Source organism: Bos indicus, chromosome 29 (genome assembly GCF_029378745.1).
Source record: "Bos indicus isolate NIAB-ARS_2022 breed Sahiwal x Tharparkar chromosome 29, NIAB-ARS_B.indTharparkar_mat_pri_1.0, whole genome shotgun sequence".
Classification (NCBI taxonomy): Eukaryota; Metazoa; Chordata; class Mammalia; order Artiodactyla; family Bovidae; genus Bos; species Bos indicus.
In genome coordinates this window covers 16880504-16899061 of record NC_091788.1, presented here as the reverse complement: position 1 = coordinate 16899061, position 18558 = coordinate 16880504, and the positions used below count along the sequence as shown (strand labels likewise).

General features: G+C 51.5%; 1 protein-coding gene across 2 annotated transcripts in view; it reads right to left on the bottom strand.

The window, feature by feature from the left end:
• TENM4 (teneurin transmembrane protein 4) overlaps positions 1-18558 on the bottom strand; it is a 3327204-nt gene that overhangs the window by 835915 nt on the left and 2472731 nt on the right. Inside the window, exon 1 of one of the 2 annotated variants that reach the window (XM_070782511.1) lies at positions 17489-17772. The exons of the other annotated variant lie outside the window; for it this stretch is intronic. The gene's annotated coding sequence lies outside the window, so the exon portion shown is untranslated. Of the gene's footprint in view, positions 1-17488; positions 17773-18558 lie in introns of those variants that run through there. 2 annotated transcript variants of the gene reach the window in all.

Here is an 18558-nt window from a genome sequence, read left to right as displayed (position 1 = left end):
TAGGGGCTCTTCCTCACCCAGGGATCAAACCCACATCTCTTAAGTCTCCTGCACCTGCATCTCCTACACTAACGCCCCCTGGGAAGCCCCTCACACCTGATCCCGGACACTTCTTTCTGTCGGAATCTTGTTTTGCCTCCTCCAAGCAACCTGGGTATGAGAGTTCTTTCTCAGATGTGTCTCCTTGGTGCCAGGCTGTGCTGGATGCCTGATTACTGTTATTCCATTTCCTCCCCAAAGCAGGACTTGTTACTCCATATTAAAGAGGAAGGAATTAAGACTAAGAGGTTATTGTATCTGCCAAAGGTCATACAAACTAGCACAGTGGACCTCAACGAGGGACAGCCCTCTCTATCAGAGTCATCTAGTCACTGGTGCCAATGTGGGGACCACATGGGCTAGTGATGGCTTCGCTAGGATTTAAACACGGTTGGCCTGACTTTCCAACTCGAGATGTCTGATAATATCTTTCCTATATCCTAAGAACTCTGAGGCCTGAATGGACTCCCTTGCCCTTCTGTCCTGAATGACACCTGCTGCAGGTCACGACTCACTCACCAAGCTTTAATGGACTGATTAATCAGGATAGTCCATAATCGTGCCGAAGATCCAGATGAGCAGCCCCACCAAAGGGAGCCAGTCATTCTGTAACTGAATGTTTAAAGAGGACAGTGAGTCCATTTTCCCATGCCCTGCAAACCCAGACAGCCCCTGCTTGTACTCTTCCCACTTACAGGGAGCTCACTCCCTCCCCGGGCCGTGCAGTACTTGGTAGGATGCTCTCCCTCATGCTGAACTGAAGTAACTCCCCACCCAGCCTTGGCTTCCGGAGCCCCTGGGGAAAGACTGCTGGTTAGCTCCTATGAGACCAGCCCCAGAGACTTGGTCAGCTTTTCCTGATTGATGAAACGATGAAACAGAAGAAGACAGGCATGGAGCCAGAAAGACCAGATTCAAATCCTGGCTCCATTGCTCACAGAGTTGGTGACCGAGCACCCTAAGTCAGCCTGGCAGAGTTGTGATGTTCAGCTCACAGTAGGGGGCTCAGCACACAGCAGGGATCAAATGGCCTAACTCCCTTAGCTGGACCTGGTTCCCCCTCTGCTGGGAGCTGTGACACCTGCTGACCTTCCCCACATCACAGCCTCTCTCTGGCCTCTGCCTCTGGGGTCCACTTCTGAACAAGTGACCTGGATTCCATGATTCTGGAGGGGATGGGGAACAGAGATGAGTGGCAACATCAGATCAAGAGATGACAACCATGAGAGTTAACACTTTAACTTGAAAAGTTCCAAGCATGTGCTGTAAATGATAGACACTCCCCACTCCCTGCCCTCACACTCAAACACACATACTCCCTAGCTCAAGTGTGGGGGCCTCAGAAATCTGTTTGGTGCCTGAGACAACCACCCAAACTCTGGTGTAGAATGAATTTTCAGCCTATTTCCACATTCTAGAGGTATTATCAGGGTTAGGTAATAAAGGGAAATTCTCCTTCTAGGAGCCTTAATTAATTTTTGCTACCAGGCACTGGTCATCAGTGCGGGAAGTTGTCAGGAGAGGCTGCACATCTTCTATGAAAAGTTTTAGCTCAAAATTCAGAGACCTGTGAAGCTGTGTGTACCTTGCTCCTGCCTCAAGGCAGAGTGGACGAGTTCCCCAGCCCTCGGTTTTCTGCAGATGAACCACGAACAGCTCCTGGAAGCGACATCTGCTTTATGGTCAGGTAGATCTGGGTAGGAACCCTGGCTCCCTGACTCACCAATGGGGGGTGACCTTGGCTAAGAAGTCTAACCTCTTTGCGTCCCCTTTCCTCCTCTGGAAAATGGGAAAAGTAAGACCTCAGCTTGTTGCGAGGACTCAGTGAGGTTATGCGGGCCAAATGCAGCACACAATTCAGCAAGGATTGAGCGGCTCTCATTGGCAGACACTCTCTAAGCACAGGAGTTACCTCAGAGGACAAGAGACAAAGATGGCTGCCTCGTGGAGACTCACCACAGTCATGAGAGGCCAAACAGATGCAAAACAGCCAGAGCAGATGAAAACAGAACTCTCACCCCCAGCTCTGCAACAGCCAGCCCCACACAGTCAAGACTTGGTCCGTCACCTGCCAGCTTTCCTAATCTTTGCTCCCTGCTGCCACCTGAGGACCAATCCGAGTGAGTGAGAGTGCTAGTCGCTCAGTCGTGTCCAGCTCTGTGACCCCATGGACTGTAGCCCTCCAGGCTCCTCCATCCATGGGATTTTTCCAGGCAAGAATACTGGAATGGATTGCCATTTCCTTCCCTTCTCCAGGGGATCTTCCGGACCTCAGGAATCGAACCCAGGTCTTCTGCATTGCAGGCAGATTCTTTACTGAGTGAGCCACCAGGGCTCCCTAGGAAAGGACCAATGAGAAACAGGCAAATAGGTTTCCTAAACCAATCACAAAGGATAGCCCACCCCCAGCTTCCTCAAGCCAACAGCCTTCAACCAAAGCAGCACTCCGGGGCCTCCCTTTTTCCCACTGTTAACCTTTCCCACTGCTCTACCTGCCTTTGAGTCAAACCCAAGGTGAGCGATGGTGGCTGACTCCCTTGTTGCAGGCTCTGAATAATCAGCCTCGGCTTGCTCGAAGTTGGGCAGTCTTTATTTATGTCCACAGCCCACATGCTTAAGGAAGGAGTAAATTATATAGTATGCTCTGCCCTTGAACTGCCCCACAGCCCCTCAGGTTATTCGTAACACAGCAGTCAGAGTGATCTTGCTAAAATCATAATACATAGTATTTAACACCATGGAAAGAAAATATAGCAGGGTAGGAGAGGTCTGAAAAACGAGGGGCAGGGAAGAGGGATGGCCACCAACACAAGAGGACTGTTAGGGGGGGATCTCGTTGAGAAGGCGAAGGTGATGGAGGAGAAAAAGACCTGGAGGTGAGCACCCAGCCGTGCAGACGTCCAGGAGAAGAAGACTCGGGGCGGAAGGCACAGCCCTGAGGCAGGAGTGGGCCTGACATGTTCCAACAAAGCAAGAGGTGGGCTTCGTTGGACCACGGAGGGGCTATTTGCACGTCCTGTAAGGACTGTGACTTACTCCAAGGCAAATGAGGAGCCGCTGCAGAGTTCTGAACAGAAGGGTGATGTGTCCGGATTCACATTTTAATGTGATCACGTCTTAAACAGGATCACTCTGGCTGCTGTGCTGAAATGCTGGGGGGCAAGGATCGAAGCAGGAAACCAGGGAGGCAAGCTAACGGTACCAGAAGATGGTGGTGGGGATGGTCAGGATCTGGGTATATTTTGATTCGGAGTCTAAAGTTTGGGAGACACTGTGTTAGTACTTTCTTCTCCCTTCCCCTCTTCCCTCAAAAATGCAAATACCTTCACAGATCCAGGAAGCAGTGTGGTCCTGGTCACCCTAGCAGTCCAATGACCATCTCATCCAGCACAGATACCACTCCACGCACACTGGCCAGGAGCTGGGGTGCCTGCAGGGCACGTCTGTCCTGGGTGATACCCTGATACTGCTGGTGAGGCACAGCTCCCCACATAAAATGCAGACAATGACAACTTCCTGACCTAACTCCTAGCAAAACCAGAGGGAACTCAAACTGGGCTCAGTCCTTCCTGAGGACTATTGAGCATCACATATTAAAAGCCTTAAAAAGTTGCATAACCTCTGACCCAGCAATTTGAAGTAAAGAAACTGGGCTGAAGGAAATAAAGAGACAAGCACATTAAAATGTTGATCTCAGCATTATTGACAGTGGTAAAAAAAAAAGCTGAAAACAACAAAAGGAAACTGGTTAAACAAATAATGACATATTCTTATGAGGGAGTACTGTGTGGCTATTTTAAAGTCATTTTGGAGAGAAAATGTGATGTATTAAGGTTACAAAACTATGAGAACACTCTGCTACAACTGCTGGGGGAGGGGGAGTAGTATTATATGTAGACTCAATACTGGACAGAAAACCAAAATGCTGGGAGGAGCCACCGCTACACGGCAGGGTTACGGGTCATTTTCATTTGTTCTCTGGGTTAAGTTTTTATGTTTTTCTGTTGCTTACGTGTACTACTGGTATCATCAGAAAGAAATCACATTAAATAAAAACATGATAAATGTTACAAAATTTTCGGAGTGCTATTTATCCTAGCAATAAACGTCAGTACCTGTTCCACAACGTGCCGTGCGGTTTAATTCGTTTGAGGACCTGAAAATAAAACCCTGAAGAGGACATGGTAAGACTTCAAACTGCAATCTTTCTATGATGAAAATGACCAGTCTCTACTGTCCCTACTGTGCCACTGCGGCTGCCGCCACCAAGGCCACCGCAATACCAACAAGGAGATGTGTGAATCTGACAAGACTCCACAGGCCCTGGCACTCCACTGAGCCTGGGGAGATGAGGCAGAGGCAGAGGGCAAGCAGGAGCAGGAAGGAAGATCAAGGTTTTAGAACCTGTGGACCTCGAACCAACAGCATCAGCAGCTTCTGGGAGCTTATTAGAAATGCAGAGTCTCAGGCCCATGCTCCCACCAACTCAGTCAGAGCCCATGCTTGGACAAGTCCCCAGGCGGTGCCTGGGCTCGTTAAGTTTCAAAGGCCCTCTCCAGAACACAACATGTTTTCCCAGCTTGGGGTGGGTTTGAGATTATCTCAAGTTAAGAGGGTTTCTCAAGAAAACAGTCATTATTTGAAGATGTAAAAATCACCCAAACCTTCCAGATGTGCAAGGTCTCCAGGCCCTCAGATCGTGTCAATTCTCGGGCACCAGCCCTGGTGAGCTACTCCCATCTCAGCCTTCTCTAGGAAGCAAAAAACGACTCAGACATTCCCTCCTCTACTCAGGGAATCCCGAGGCCCTGCTGGCCGGGTGGAGGGCCGTGCATGAATAGTTAATAGGGCTCTGCCCAGAAACGAACATAAAAGCAGCAAAACCAGGTCAAAGCAATATCACCACATCCCCCAGCGAGGGCTAGGCCCTTCCCGGCACTCAGAACACAACTGTGTTGGAACGAGAAGACAGGCTGAGAGGAGGGCTACTTTTCTGACCCAGATGCCCCAGTTCGCCCAGAAGGCCCAGGGAAGGGGTGGGAAAGAAGCCTTGATTGCTATATCTGTAGTCCCTTGGCTCAAATAAATTAGGTCACCCACCTCATACATAAATTCCTCAACACTTCTTTGAAGAAGAGAGAGAACAAATATGTCATGAGGCTCTATAACTCTGCACCATTTCTCAGTCTGGGTTACACTTTCACATCAGCTGGGGAGCTCTGCAAAGCTCTGTGGCCAGGTCCCAGCTAGAGCCATTCAGAGCGCTCTAGGGTGGAGCTGGGCATTGATAACAGCTCCTGGCTGATTCTGAGATACAGTCAAGCCTGGGACCCACTGTGCAGGGCGCTGAGCTGGAACTCAAAATCCAGCATCTGACAGCAGCTGGGAGAAGCAGGTGGAACAAGACTCTGACCTGGCTGGGCGGACTGGCAAAAGGCCAGAGCTGGAGTCAGAAAAAAGGACCGTGGTCTACATCCTGAGCCCCTTGGCTTTTCTATTTCTACAGACACCTCCATTTTCACAAGGCAGGGGTGCCAGAGTTCCTCTTAGAGTTTGACCTGCAAACGCCAGAAACAAGCTGGCTTGAACCCTTCCAGCACCCTGCCCAACACCCCCACCAACACACACATAGGTCCACTGTGAACTGTGATGACAGTTCAGTCAAGACTCTGCAAGCAAGAATCAGAAGGTCAAGAGCCAGGTGGGCGAGAGGGTAACAGGAAGGAAAAACAGCAACAGCAAGAGCCACCATTCACACAGAAGACACAGCCCGTCAGGCACTTCACCAGCTTTACTGACCCCACACCAACTGTTTGGGGTAGAGACTTCTATTTTCCATTTTAGAAGTGAAAAGCTGTTGAAAGCTCAGAGAAGTTACTTGACTTCATACAGCTACTAGGTGACAAACAGAGAATTCAACCCCAAACGCACTAGAATTGACTACTGTCCTACATGGCTTTGAAAAACACTTAACTGAAGTACATGGGAGAACTATCCATAGTGGAGGAAAAAAAAACCTCATGATTCAGGTGGCCCTCAAAAAAAAGATGCTCATTCAACAATGATAAGGACTCACAAAAGTGCCACATTCTTTCCTGATAATCCTCTCAACAATCCTACCAAATCATCATCATTATCCCCAACTTATGGATAAGGAAACTAAGGAGTGTAGACATTAAGCAACTTGTCAAAGTCCCACAGAAATGAAGTGTCATAACTGGTAGTGGGGCCGTCCACAAATTCGGGGTCTCTTACAAGCTACCAAGATAGGAAGTGTGGGCGGCGGTTTCACAAGATGGCAAAAAAGTGAGCTGAGCCACAGGGTTCTGGAGACCTGGGAAGGGGTTCCAAGCTGAGCACCCGACCTCTGTTACTCTATCAGGGCTACTTTTGATTTAAGCATCTTTTTTTGTTTGTTTGTTATAATCATTCATCCTGCAATAACAGAACAGTCTGCTTTATTTATTCCTTGAGAGGGACGGAGCACGTGGCTGGGAAATATTGAGGGGTTTACACAGGATTAGGATGAAGTGCATCCCAGGAAACTGATAAAACAAAAGAAAATAGGCCAGGCAGCAACAGAGCTCACCAGCCTGTACCTGAGAAGGCCCACGACTCAGCATCGGCCACAATCCATCAAGTCCCAGCTCTGCAAACCCAAAGCCGTGTGTTGGGGACGAGTCCTGCAACCACCAGATGCCCATCTCCATCAGGAAAGTGGGGAGCCTACCAACCTCCAGGGAGGATCCTGGCAGACAAGGAGCTGACGTCCTCCATGGGTCATCTGCCCCCTTGTGCCAGGTGTTCTCCTGAATGAACACTTAATCCTCACAGCCACTCGATATGAGATGAGCTCACCTGTGTTCCCAATTTTGCAGATGAGAGCTTTGAGGCTCAGAAGGTTGCCCAAGGTCACACGGCGAGGTAGTGGGTGTTAGGGTCTGACCCAGTTCTTTCTGGCTCCGAAGCTGATGCGCTTCCCGATATTCCACGCTGGTTAGTGGGAACCACCTCAGAGCGCATACACAGAGAAACTGACTTCAGGGGCCATAAGGAGCAGTTCAGGTCGGATGCTAGGAAGCACTTCCCGGCCTTGGCGGTAGACAAACACTGGATGGGATAAGCCAGAAATGCCAAACTGCTAGAAAGGGCAGACAGGGAGAGCTGAGAGCGCTTGACGGCACAGCACTGGGGAGGGCACAGTGGGGCACGCGGGGCCAAACATTGCAGGTTGGCTTAGTTAAAAAAAATTTAAAAGAAATCCAAACTTCACCGGTGCTCTAGTAGTTCCCTGGTGGCTCAGACGGTAAAGCATCTGCCTACAATGTAGGAGACCCGGGTTCAATCCTTAGGTCAGGAAGATGCCCTGGAGAAGGCAATGGTACCCCACTCCAGTACTCTTGCCTGGAAAATCCCATGGACGGAGGACCCTGGTAGGCTCTAGTCCATGGGGTCGCAAAGAGTCAGACACGACTGAGCGATTTCACTTTCACTTTCCAGTAGTCAAGAGTCCAGCTGCCAATGTAGGGGACAGGAGTTCGATCTGGTTCGGGAAGATCCCACATGCTGAGGAGCAGCTAAACCCTTGCACCGCAACTACTGAGCCCATATACCTAAAGCCCATGCTATACAACAAGAGAAGCCACCACAGTGAGAAGCCCACGCACTGTGATGTGTAAAATAAGAGAAAAAATAAAGTACAAAATGCAGAGGAAAAAGCTAAAGTGATTCTCTCAAAATCATCAAAAAATTCTATTAATTCACAGGTTGCAACCTTTACTGGCTTGTCTATTTCTTCTTAGCTCTGTTTCAACAAATGCCTGCTTTGACAAATATATTTGGGTTTTAATAGTAGAGCATTTGGTATTTTTCTAAACATAAATTTCTTTGTGGCTTTCTCCCATGTCACAAAAAACATGTCAGAAACAACCCTTAATCTTTGCATGATATCCCACTGCTTGGCTCTGCCATATTTAACTTGTCCGATCCAATTCCTATTCTTCTTTTTTCACCATTATAAATAACACTGCGATGAACATTTTTATTCTTCATCTTTTCTGCCCATCTCTGATTATTTCCTTTGGCTAGATTCCTAGAATCGGAATACTGGAATAAAGGGAATAAGTGTTTCTAGGACTACTGACAGTTATTGCCAAATTGCTTTTCTAAAAGGGTAGGTTAATTTGCATTTCTACCAGCAGCAAAGGAGAGTACCTTTCTCCCAGCATCCTCTCCAGAATCCAATGTTGTCTGACAAATAATCTTGGCTAGCAAGTGAAAAATAGTAGCACGGATCTGCAAAGAGGCTCAGAGTATGTAAATACTCGTTCAATAACCTACCTCTAGTCATTCAACGAGTATGTGGATGAACAGGGACTTGAACTAGGTCCCTACCCGCCACCCAGAAGTACTCAGCCACAGCTTGGGTTATAAAATTATAAAAATACCAAACATCAGGTATCCTTTTAGGAAATTTTGCATGAGAGTTTCACGGGGTAAGGACCTTTGCATTTGTCAGATGATCCCAAGCTTCTAGATCAACACTGTCCAAGAGAACTTTGTGCGATGGATGATGGAAATGATCTGTATCTGCACAGTCTGATATGGTAGCCACTCTCCTCTCCTGGGCACCTGAAATACGGCTAGAGCAATGGAGGAGATGAATTATTAGTTTGATTTAAACTTTAATTAAATTGAACTCAAATTGTGACTGGTGGCCACATTGCACAGCGCAGCTCTGGAGTACCTAGTGTACCACCCAGGATTTTCTGAGTGACACACTCATAGAGTCCCCCAGTGCCTCTGCCATCCTTCCTGCAAGGCAAGAGTCTGCCTCTTCTACCCTCATCGCTGGGTGTCCATTTGTTCTCTCAGATGCAGGGTTAATGCTATTAATCTGCCATCTGGGGGTGATGTAAAGATCAGCTAATGAATGTTTTTGCAAAGAGCTGCGTTGCTGACTGGTTCTCAGAATAATTACACGTTAATAAAACGTTTTAACGACCAATACTCATCCAGAGGCCAAAGCAAGGCTGGGTTTATTTAGTAAAAGGCTGATTTCTCTGACTCACCCTGCTCCAGATCCTTCCACCGTGGATCTCATCAATGCCAGGTTCTTTTGTTTGAAAGGTTCCACCAATCGGAAGATACTGAAATTTACATTTGCAATGGTTTTGATGTCACAGTTTGATGAGTAAATTAATAAAACAAACAAGATTGGGGAGGGCGATATTTAACCAACTTGAACAAATTGCTTTTAAGCCCTTAAGCACTTTAATTGCTTGCCTGACAATGATGCAAATTTTGAAATGTCTGGATCCATTCTTAAAGTAGGCCCAGTAAAAGCACCTCTAAAGGGAAACACTTTGCTAATAAGCACTCAGTTTTAATTACCTGGCATTCTAGAAAGCTACAAAGTTGCCATTCTAAGAAAAATAAGGTCTGGGGGTCAGAAAGGTGTGCAATCAAATGCTGAGCCTTGGTGTGTGTCCTGGACAGATGGCTCACCTTATTGAGCTTGTCTCCCCATAGAGAACATGGTGATAACAGCAGCTACCTGACATACAGAGGCACTCAGTTTGTTTTGTTCCTGCCCCATTCTTCCACTTCCTGAACAACCACAGGATGAGAGAGTTGACAAAGTCCCTCCCCAGCCTGTCTGAGAAAATGAAGATGCCAATTCTCAAAACTCAAAAGGCAAGAACAGACACATCCTTTACAACACCAGACTACAAGTCAGCTCCTCCTGACGTCTAGCAGTCACTATTATTACTTTCTGTAATAAGGTCAGAGTAGGATGTAGCTTGAGATCTTGCTTCTCCAAGTTGGGCCATGGACCAGCAGCAAAGTACCCGCTGGGAGTTGGTCAGAAATGCAGATTCTTGGATCCTAAGGATCTTTAGACCTACTCTGCTGCTGCTACTGCTAAGTCGCTTCAGTCATGTCCGACACTGTGCGACCCCATAGACGGCAGCCCACCAGGCTCCTCCATCCCTGGGATTCTCCAGGCAAGAACACTGGAGTGGGTTGCCATTTCCTTCTCCAATGCATGAAAGTGAAAAGTGAAAGTGAAGTCAGTCATGTCTGACTCTTCACACCTGCGTTTTAACAAGATTCTCCAGTAACGTGGGTTAAAGTTTGAGAAGCACAAATTTATAAAACATCAAATCTACCCTCGTCTCCCAACCTAGTTTTCTAGAGAGGGAAACTAATTTCAGGAATTGGCAAGTGTTTCACCAAACTCCAGCTCTCTGGTTTGACTTTCAAAGATGTCAAAGATCAGACTTAGAAATCAACAATCATTCCACAGCGAGAAAATGGGGTCTTTTGTGAGACAAACATTCTTAAAAACCTAAGGTTCTTGATGATCATAGTGATTAATCAGTTGCCTCTGACACCCTTTCCTCACTGTAGGTTCAGGCCACATTTACCATCCACTGGCAAAGCAAATGCAGGGCTCAAGGGATAGGGAGGAGAGGGCAGGGCATACTTGCTCTTGAGATCCTGCTACATCGATGTGCTGTTTCCTTTTTATTTCACAAATGAAAGAAAAGCCCCAATTTGATGTTCGGGATGTGGCAAAGGACAAAAATACTCCCTCACCTCCCCCAAGTGAAAGTGGAGTGTGTCAGTATCAAGGCAGCATCTAAACACTTGTCAGAAGTCAGAGTCTGCGACCAGCAAAGCAGGTTTCCTTTATGGTGACCACGACATCAGACCTCTCCATCCGATCTAAAGGAACTCCTGATGTCTCCTGCTGAGCCTGGGGACACCTTGGAAACAGGAGGACTGGACTTCCCCCACTGGCTCTACACAATACTTTGTCAGAGGACAAGTCCTCTAACCACAGGGAACAAATCTTTTCTGGGTCACAGAAATCTGATGCGTGAAAGACGAAGGAAGGCTGGCAAACACATCTGGGGACTGAAACGGCCCAGGCAAGGATGGGACAAGAGTAGAGACCAACTACCACCTTAGGAACAGCAAGTAGGTGGTTTTTGGTTGTTGTTGCTGTTCGTTTGTTTTTTAATTGTGCCCAGGGATCACAAAGTGAGACTTTTAGGCTGTTTGTCCCAATAAATGCCATGCAGTGGACAGTGGGGTTGGGAAAGGGAGGATAAGCTTACCTTGGGGTGGCTTCCTTTGCAAACTTTTCTAAGGCCTCTGAAGCAAAAACGGGGTGCAGGGAGAGGGGAATCCAAATGCAAAGACACACTCAATTCTCTGAGGAACGTCTGTCATTCACCAGGGAACCAGCCTCACCTACAATACAGAGACACATATCTACATATTTTATCTCCATTGCTGGCTGAAGGGCTACAGTGAGTGATGATTCCAAGACAGCCAGAGAAGGAAAATGTTCTTGGAAAAAATGATTTGCCTATCAGTTTTGCAGAAAGGCTCAAAGTTATGCAAATCCCCTGCTTGAGGTCTGATTATCACCCCTACCTCCCTCTCCTACCTAGTCCCTCATGCCTGCAAAGAACTGCAAAGTAAGCAGCCATATTCTGGTTTAAAAGATGAAGTAGAAATCACAAGGGACCCCACTCCTTTTCATGTGTGACAGAAGTCTCACCATGGCATATGCCTCTGACCCTGCAATCCTGCTTTCTGGGGATTTATCTCAAGGAAACGCTAAAATTGCCCAGTGTGTATAAGAATAATCACTGCAGCTTTGTGATAATAATAAAAAACTAAAATAAAAATAAACCAAAAGTCAAAATTTGTGTACTGTTCTACTAAATTATGCCATATTAAAATGTTGGGGTTCTATGTACCCATTAAAAATGTTGCCATGGGGAAAAAGTCATAACATGGAAAGATTTATCAAGTAACAAAAATAAGCACTGAAAATACTGTAACTATGATCTCATTTTTTCTAGTCATAAAGAGAAGTCACAAGGTACAACCCCGAACATGGTGAAACATTTTCTTTTTGCTTTTCTCTGCATTGGCTTACTTTGCTACAGTGAACATATATTACTTTGGTAATTAGAATAAAGACAATAAAAGTTAGAAAAAAATTGTGACAAAGTAATAAATATATAACCCACAGAGGACTAAGCCTCTACATTTACAGTTTCATTAGCAGCCTTCCTTATGGAAAACTATAAATTCAGGGATCCATGCATGCCTGGTTCCCTGGGAACTGGGGCATGTGTGACTTTCAAAGTGGCCCCCATAGCAGCCTTTCAGAGCAAAGCCAAGATGGAGTGATTTAGTTTTCAGTTACAATAAGCCAGGCTGATAGACCATGTTAGAAGGCAGGTAAAATTCAGCTCTTTAGATCTGAAATTGATGTGGATTTACCCTGCTAGGCTCTTGGAATCAAACCTGCATTTATGGATGTGGGAGAGTGTACTGGGACAGGAACATCAGGAGAGGCTGGGGCCCAGGCAGAGTCGCCACCTGTTAGAACCAGACAGGCAGCTAAGGACCCAGTGAGGGTCTGTACTGTGTACTTGCTGCTGCTGCTGCTGCTAAGTCGCTTCAGTCGTGTCCGACCCTGTGCGACCCCATGGATGGCAGCCCACCAGGCTGCCCTGTCCCTGGGATTCTCCAGGCAAGAACACTGGAGTGGGGTGCCATTGCCTTCTCCAATGCATGAAAGTGAAAAGTGAAAGTGAAGTCGCTCAGTCGTGTCGACTCTTAGTGACCCCATGGACTGCAGCCCACCAGGCTCCTCCGTCCATGGGATTTTCCAGGCAAGAGGACTGGAGTGGGGTGGCATTAGTAGGCCTCATTCTCCTTCAACCTCTAATACACTTAAACAGTGTGAGCAAGCGTCTCAAACTCAGTCCCTTGCTTGTCTCATCTCCCTTGCTTGCCTCATCCAACAGTACCTTAAATTCTTAATCACCTTTTCCCCCCCATTATTCGTAACTTTTGATCTGGAAATATCAGGTTATGTAACAAGTCAATCTGCATGAGGATGTAATTCTGTCAGAAAAAAAAAAAGGGACTCGATGAGGGAGAAATTCTAACAAAACTGGAAATGACTTTTCTAAGAAAAGAGAAGATATTTTTGTTTCAAGCATTTGAGCTGGTTTTAAATAGACTGTGGATGCAATATTGCTGGTTTTTCTGGGGTTGTTGATTTCCCTGCCCATCCCCTACCCTCAAAGCAACACGTTGTAAAGGGATGAAGGAGGTGGGGGGTAATGACCATCTGTGAATGGCCTGCAGTATGTCAGAGGCTCTATGGACCTTAATCCTTACAACGCTGGAAACTAGAGAGTATCTTCCTATTTTACAGGCAAGGGGGCTGAAGCTTCAAAGGAAACTTGCCTAAAGCCATAGAGTCTTGACTCCAGTCCAGGAAATTAAGGGGTTAAAGTCACATCCTCTGGATTTACCGCCACAAAACCACGGAGGAGAGCCTACCACCTAGAGTCAGATCTATGGGAGGAGAGCCTTTGGAGATCCAAACCAACCGCCCACTCCTACAATACCCAGCCTTCAAAGGCAACATGTGTTCCTACAGAGCTCACTACCTCATATTCCAGGTCATTCCACTCGCTTGCAGAACTGTCTTCTGGTGGTTCTTTTTAGGGTTGAGCCCTGGTTCTGTCCTCTGGCGCCCCGCACTGAGCAAGACCGACCCTTTTCTCCCCACGGTCCAGTAGGATGCTTCATTGGCCTACTGCCCACATTCCGCCCACCACCCTCCTCAAGAGAGGCTGACGGATGAATCCAAGAGATCTTTCTGGAAAACCTTCCCATCCCTGACAACTTCCCCACCACAGACTTGGCGAGTTCGCACACCAACCTGCCCCCTGCCCCCTGCCCCCACGCACTGAAAGACAGGTGGTAGGAATCAAACCTTCCCTGAATTAGTCCCCTAAAACTATGTGAACGTCTAAGTCCTGAGGGACGTGGGGACGGCTAAACCTTCAAACATTCTCAAAGCACCGCGGTGGAGAGGAGACACACGATCGCCTCGGGAAATCTGCTCCAACGGGTCCAGGTCCACCAGGTGCGAGGACTTCCCACCCTTTCCGTCACCAGGGAAAACAGATTCTGCCGCAGCGTCCCCTTACAACGCCCACAAAGAGAGGAATCTGGTTTTTGCGAGATGACTGGCCTCCCGCGTACCTCCCCTCCAAGCGCACTTCCCCTCCCAAGCGCGTGCGCGCGAATACACACACACACGCACACGCACACGCACACACACATAAAACTTGCTTCCACCGCCACCACCTGTGAAAACATCTCTTGTAACTTTGGCGAAGAAAGCTCTCGGCGAAGCTGAGCGGCAGGGCGCCCGGAGCGCGCCGGGGGTGGGGAAGATGGAGGGCAGGGAGGGGAGAGGGGAGAGACGCGCGACGCGGACTCCTCGCCGCGCCGGGGGCGGCAACTTGGCCGGGAACGCTGAGATCTCGGATCGGGTTTCCCACCCCGACCCCGCCTACCCAGCGGCCCAGCTCCCGCGGACTGCGGCTCTGTTGGCCCAGGAGCCCCACGCCGGGGACCACGGGCAGACGTCGGGGGTGGGGGGGGGGGGGTGTGGAGCGCGATCGGGGCTCGATCCGCGTCTCCCACCGTGGACCCCTGGAGGTGGCCAGAGGTGGGCGGGGAGGAGGGTAACGCGGGGCCAGCGCCGAGGCGAGGGGCAGGAATGCGTGGCCCCTGAGCGCAGGGAAACAGGTTGCTGCGGAGCCCCGTCCCCTCCCCGCGGCGGCCCAGCGGCGACCCTGCCCCGGGGGTGAAGCTAGCACCTCCGGGGCACACCCCGCCCCTCCCCAGACCCCCGCGGGCCCGGCCCGATTCCCGCCGGCAGCCGGGTTAAAGGCGCCTTCAGCAAGGTCAAGGCGAGGCCGGCCGGCACCTGGGGATTTTTCCCAGCCGAGCACGAGCTTTGCAATCGCATTGTTAAGGATCATGGCAGCGGCAGGAAATCCGAACAGCCCCACAGGTCTGCGAGAGGGAGGATTTATTTTACAGCGCGGAACACACTCAGACAAGACCCGGGATTTCGGCGGGGTGGGGGCCGCGGGGGAGGGAATGCGGGGTTTCTGGACGCTGGAATGTGGGAAAAACAAAACATTCCCCCTCCGTGCACGCCGCCACCCCCACGGCTGAGCGAGGAGGTAGCTCAGAGCTGCTGTGCCCCAGACTTCAGCGGTCTGCAGGGCACTGCCAGGTCTGGCTGCCTAATCCCTCTACAGGCGAAAAACAAGATTTAAAAAAAAAAAAAAAAACACACCACTCCACTACTGTGGTTTCTCTATCAAAGCCCATCAACGTGCTGCAGGCGGCAAAGGGAAGCAGCGAGATGCGGAGAAGAAACACAACAGAAGCAAACTGCCGTCTACGAGGCAGAGAAGCCAGGCGAGGGGAAGCCGCACTCGGCACCCATGGGATCCGCGCCGGCCTGGCCCGGGAAGCCAGGAATAGGTACCTGGTGTTGGCGGACTCCCTCTCTCTCCAAGCCCGCGCCGGAGTGGGCCTGCATTGCCGGGATGCTTGGCCTCTCCGAGGGGGGACCAGGCATCGCGGGCAGGTTTCTAAACACATGAAGGGCACTGCGTATGGAAGATGGGGAGGAGGCGCTCGGAGAAGCAAAGAAGAGGGCCTTTGGGGTCCCCTAGGACACAACGCCGGTTTCTTAATACAGCATTCCCTGGAAGGCCTCCCTCACCCCCCAAGGTGGAGCCTTGGTCCCCTGCGAACTCAAAGGACCCTGAGTTCTGACCGGCTTTTTCTCTCTCATCAATCCCAGATCCTTTCCCGGCCCCTGCCTCGATCTGCGGTTCTTTGGGGGGAGGGGGAGGACAGTGGCATCGGCACCCAACGCCCATCGCGGGGGTGGGCGCCGTGATGCGGGGCGTCGCTCTCCTCTCTGGTCCCGGGGTGGGGGCGCCCGGTACTTACATTCCTCAAGCTAGCAAACTTTCGGGCTTGTCCTTCGCCAACCTGGGGCTCCTATCAAGGTTCCGGGTAATCACTGAGGCAGTTTATGTAATTGCCCGCGATGCCGTTCGGCTGATCTCCCGGTGCGCGTGGCCGCACCGCTCAGCACATGGACATCGTCTCAGCCCCGCGCTCAAACACCGAGCGTCCCTCGCCACCGCCTTCCACAAGCGGTAGGGCGCTCTCCTGGGCTAGTCAAATACCAAGAGTGCGAGCAGGACTCGGCCAAACCCCAGCTGCCCCCGGCGCCGCTTTCGCCGCATGGGTGGCTTACAGAGAGCTGCGTCTCTACAAACCTCGCCGGGGCTGGTGGTTGGAGCGGATAAGGGACCGAGCAGGGGACTGCTGCGGTTCTAAAGAAGACTCCGTAACCCAAACGAGTAATAATACCCTCGTCCCCATGGACCAGAATGTATACAAATCGCCTTAACGTTTCGCCCTGAAAGGGGAGCCAGTTTCCAAAGTTACAGACCACGCAGTTGAATTTCCAGTACTTTCCAACCTCGCCTAGGCGGAGGCAGGGCAGAGAAGGGCGGGCAGCGGCCAGCAAAGCCCACCCTACTGCCCCGCCAAGGAGGACTCACCAGTTGAACCTACCTTCACCCCAGTAGTTGACTGTATTCCCTGGTTGCCTGTACACACACACACACACACACACACACACACTCCTCGAGACCACCTTCCCCTTCCCGAGTGCTCCTAATATAGACTGCATTTTTAAACCGCGAGGATAATGACTAAGGAGCTCACTGATCACATTTCATCCCAGAGCACATTTCCCCGAAGCTGGGGTGCCACCTCTCTCTCTCTCCCCCTCCCACACACACACACACTCACACTCACACTCACACTCACACTCACACTCACACTCACACTCACACACAGGAGCGCTCCGAGTGTCCACCCAGGGGCTGCAGCCTCAACTCGCTCCGAGGGGAACATGGACACCGCGGCAGGGCGGCGGGCTAGAGAGGGGCGCCGCGTCGGCTGCAGAGGGCACGGGGCTGGGGTCGCGTCTCCTGGTTCTCGGTTCCAATCGCAGGGCGCGCGGGGTCGCCGCAGCCGGCTCTAGCCCGACAGGGCAGGCTGCATGCAGCCCGGGAGCCCGGCGCCGCCTCGCGGGCTTCTCCAGCGCCCGCCCTGTGGCGGTCGGGTCCGCAAAGGGGCTGCGGACGCTGGGGCCAGGGCGGGGAAGGGGACCCGGGCAAGGCCGACGAACCCCAGCATGCGCCCAATCTCGCAGCTCTCCCCTAGCCTTGGCTTCCAGGCTCCACTCTGCGGTGGGGTTCCGGGGGGCTGCGCGGTGGAGGCTCGGGGCTCCAGACCCACTCGCCTCCCCGGAAACCCCAGCCGTCCTCGCTGCCTCACCCGGTGCGGGCCGGGGAAGCGAGCGAGCGTCTCCGGGAGCCCTGGGCATCCGCGCGAGCTGCCCCGACCCTTCCCCGGCTAACGAGCGCCGAGAGGAGAGAGAGCAGGCGAGGCTCCACCACGGTGTCCCCAAAGGCGCTTTTCCGTAGAGCGGATCGCGCCGCCTTACCGTGGCTGCAGGCTGCCGCCGCCGGGGAAGCGAGGAGGAGGGCGGCAGAGAGGCGAGACGCCGCACCGGTGGCTCCTCTCACTCTAGGCGGCGGGGCTCCGCGGCTCCGCGTGCCCGAGCAGGCAGGCGCCCAGGAAGGAGCAGGTCCCGGCTCCGCGCTCAGCTCCAGTGAGACCAACAATAGCTCCCGCAGGGAGCGGAGCCCCAGTGAGTCTCCAGCCGCGCGCGCACGCCCGGCCGCCGCTCCCGGCCGCTCCCGGCCGGCGTCCCTGCCAGCACTGCTGGCCCACATTAAACAGCTGCAATCCCGAGGCTTGGGGTGGGGGTGGGGGGGCGCGGAGGGGGGTGTTGGGGCGGGGGTGTGCGCGCGCGCGCGCGTGTGTGTGTGTGTGAGTGTGTGTGTGTGTTTAATAGCTTCCCTCCTCGTCTTCCCCTCCCCGCCTGCTCGCCTGCCTGCCTCCGTCCCCCACCCTCGCTCTCTTACACACAGAGAGGGCGAGCGAGACACACACACACACACACACACACACACACACACACACACACACACACACACACACACGTACACACGCACACACGCAGGCTACATGAATGGGAGGCGGGAGCCAATCCTCCCCGAGGCTGGGCGAGCCGCGGCGCTCGGGCGCTGGGAGCCGGGCCGCACCGCGGCGCGCGGGGGGCGCCACGCAGGTGATGCGCGCGCGTCCTCCCGGGACCCCTCACCCGCCTCCTCGTCAGCCCGGTCCCTCTGTTCTGTCCGACATCCTCCCCTCTCCCCTTCCCTCTTTCCCTCCGCTTCTATCTCCGTCTTTTTTCCTATTTCCTCCTCGTTCTCGAATTCTCCGAGTTCTTTCAGTTCCCTATCTTTCTCGGTCTCCTCTAGTCTTACACCGTCCTTGCTTGCTTTCTCGCCCCCTTTCTCAAACTTTCTCCTCCCTTATCCCCGACTTTTCTTGACTTCCTCTCCTTGCGTCTTTTGTTCTCTTTCCTCCCGCTTTAGCTTTCTGCCGCGTCTCTCTGCAGTGTTGTCTGGTCTCCTCTCCCTCCCCCCATCGCCTGTCTCGGGGGTC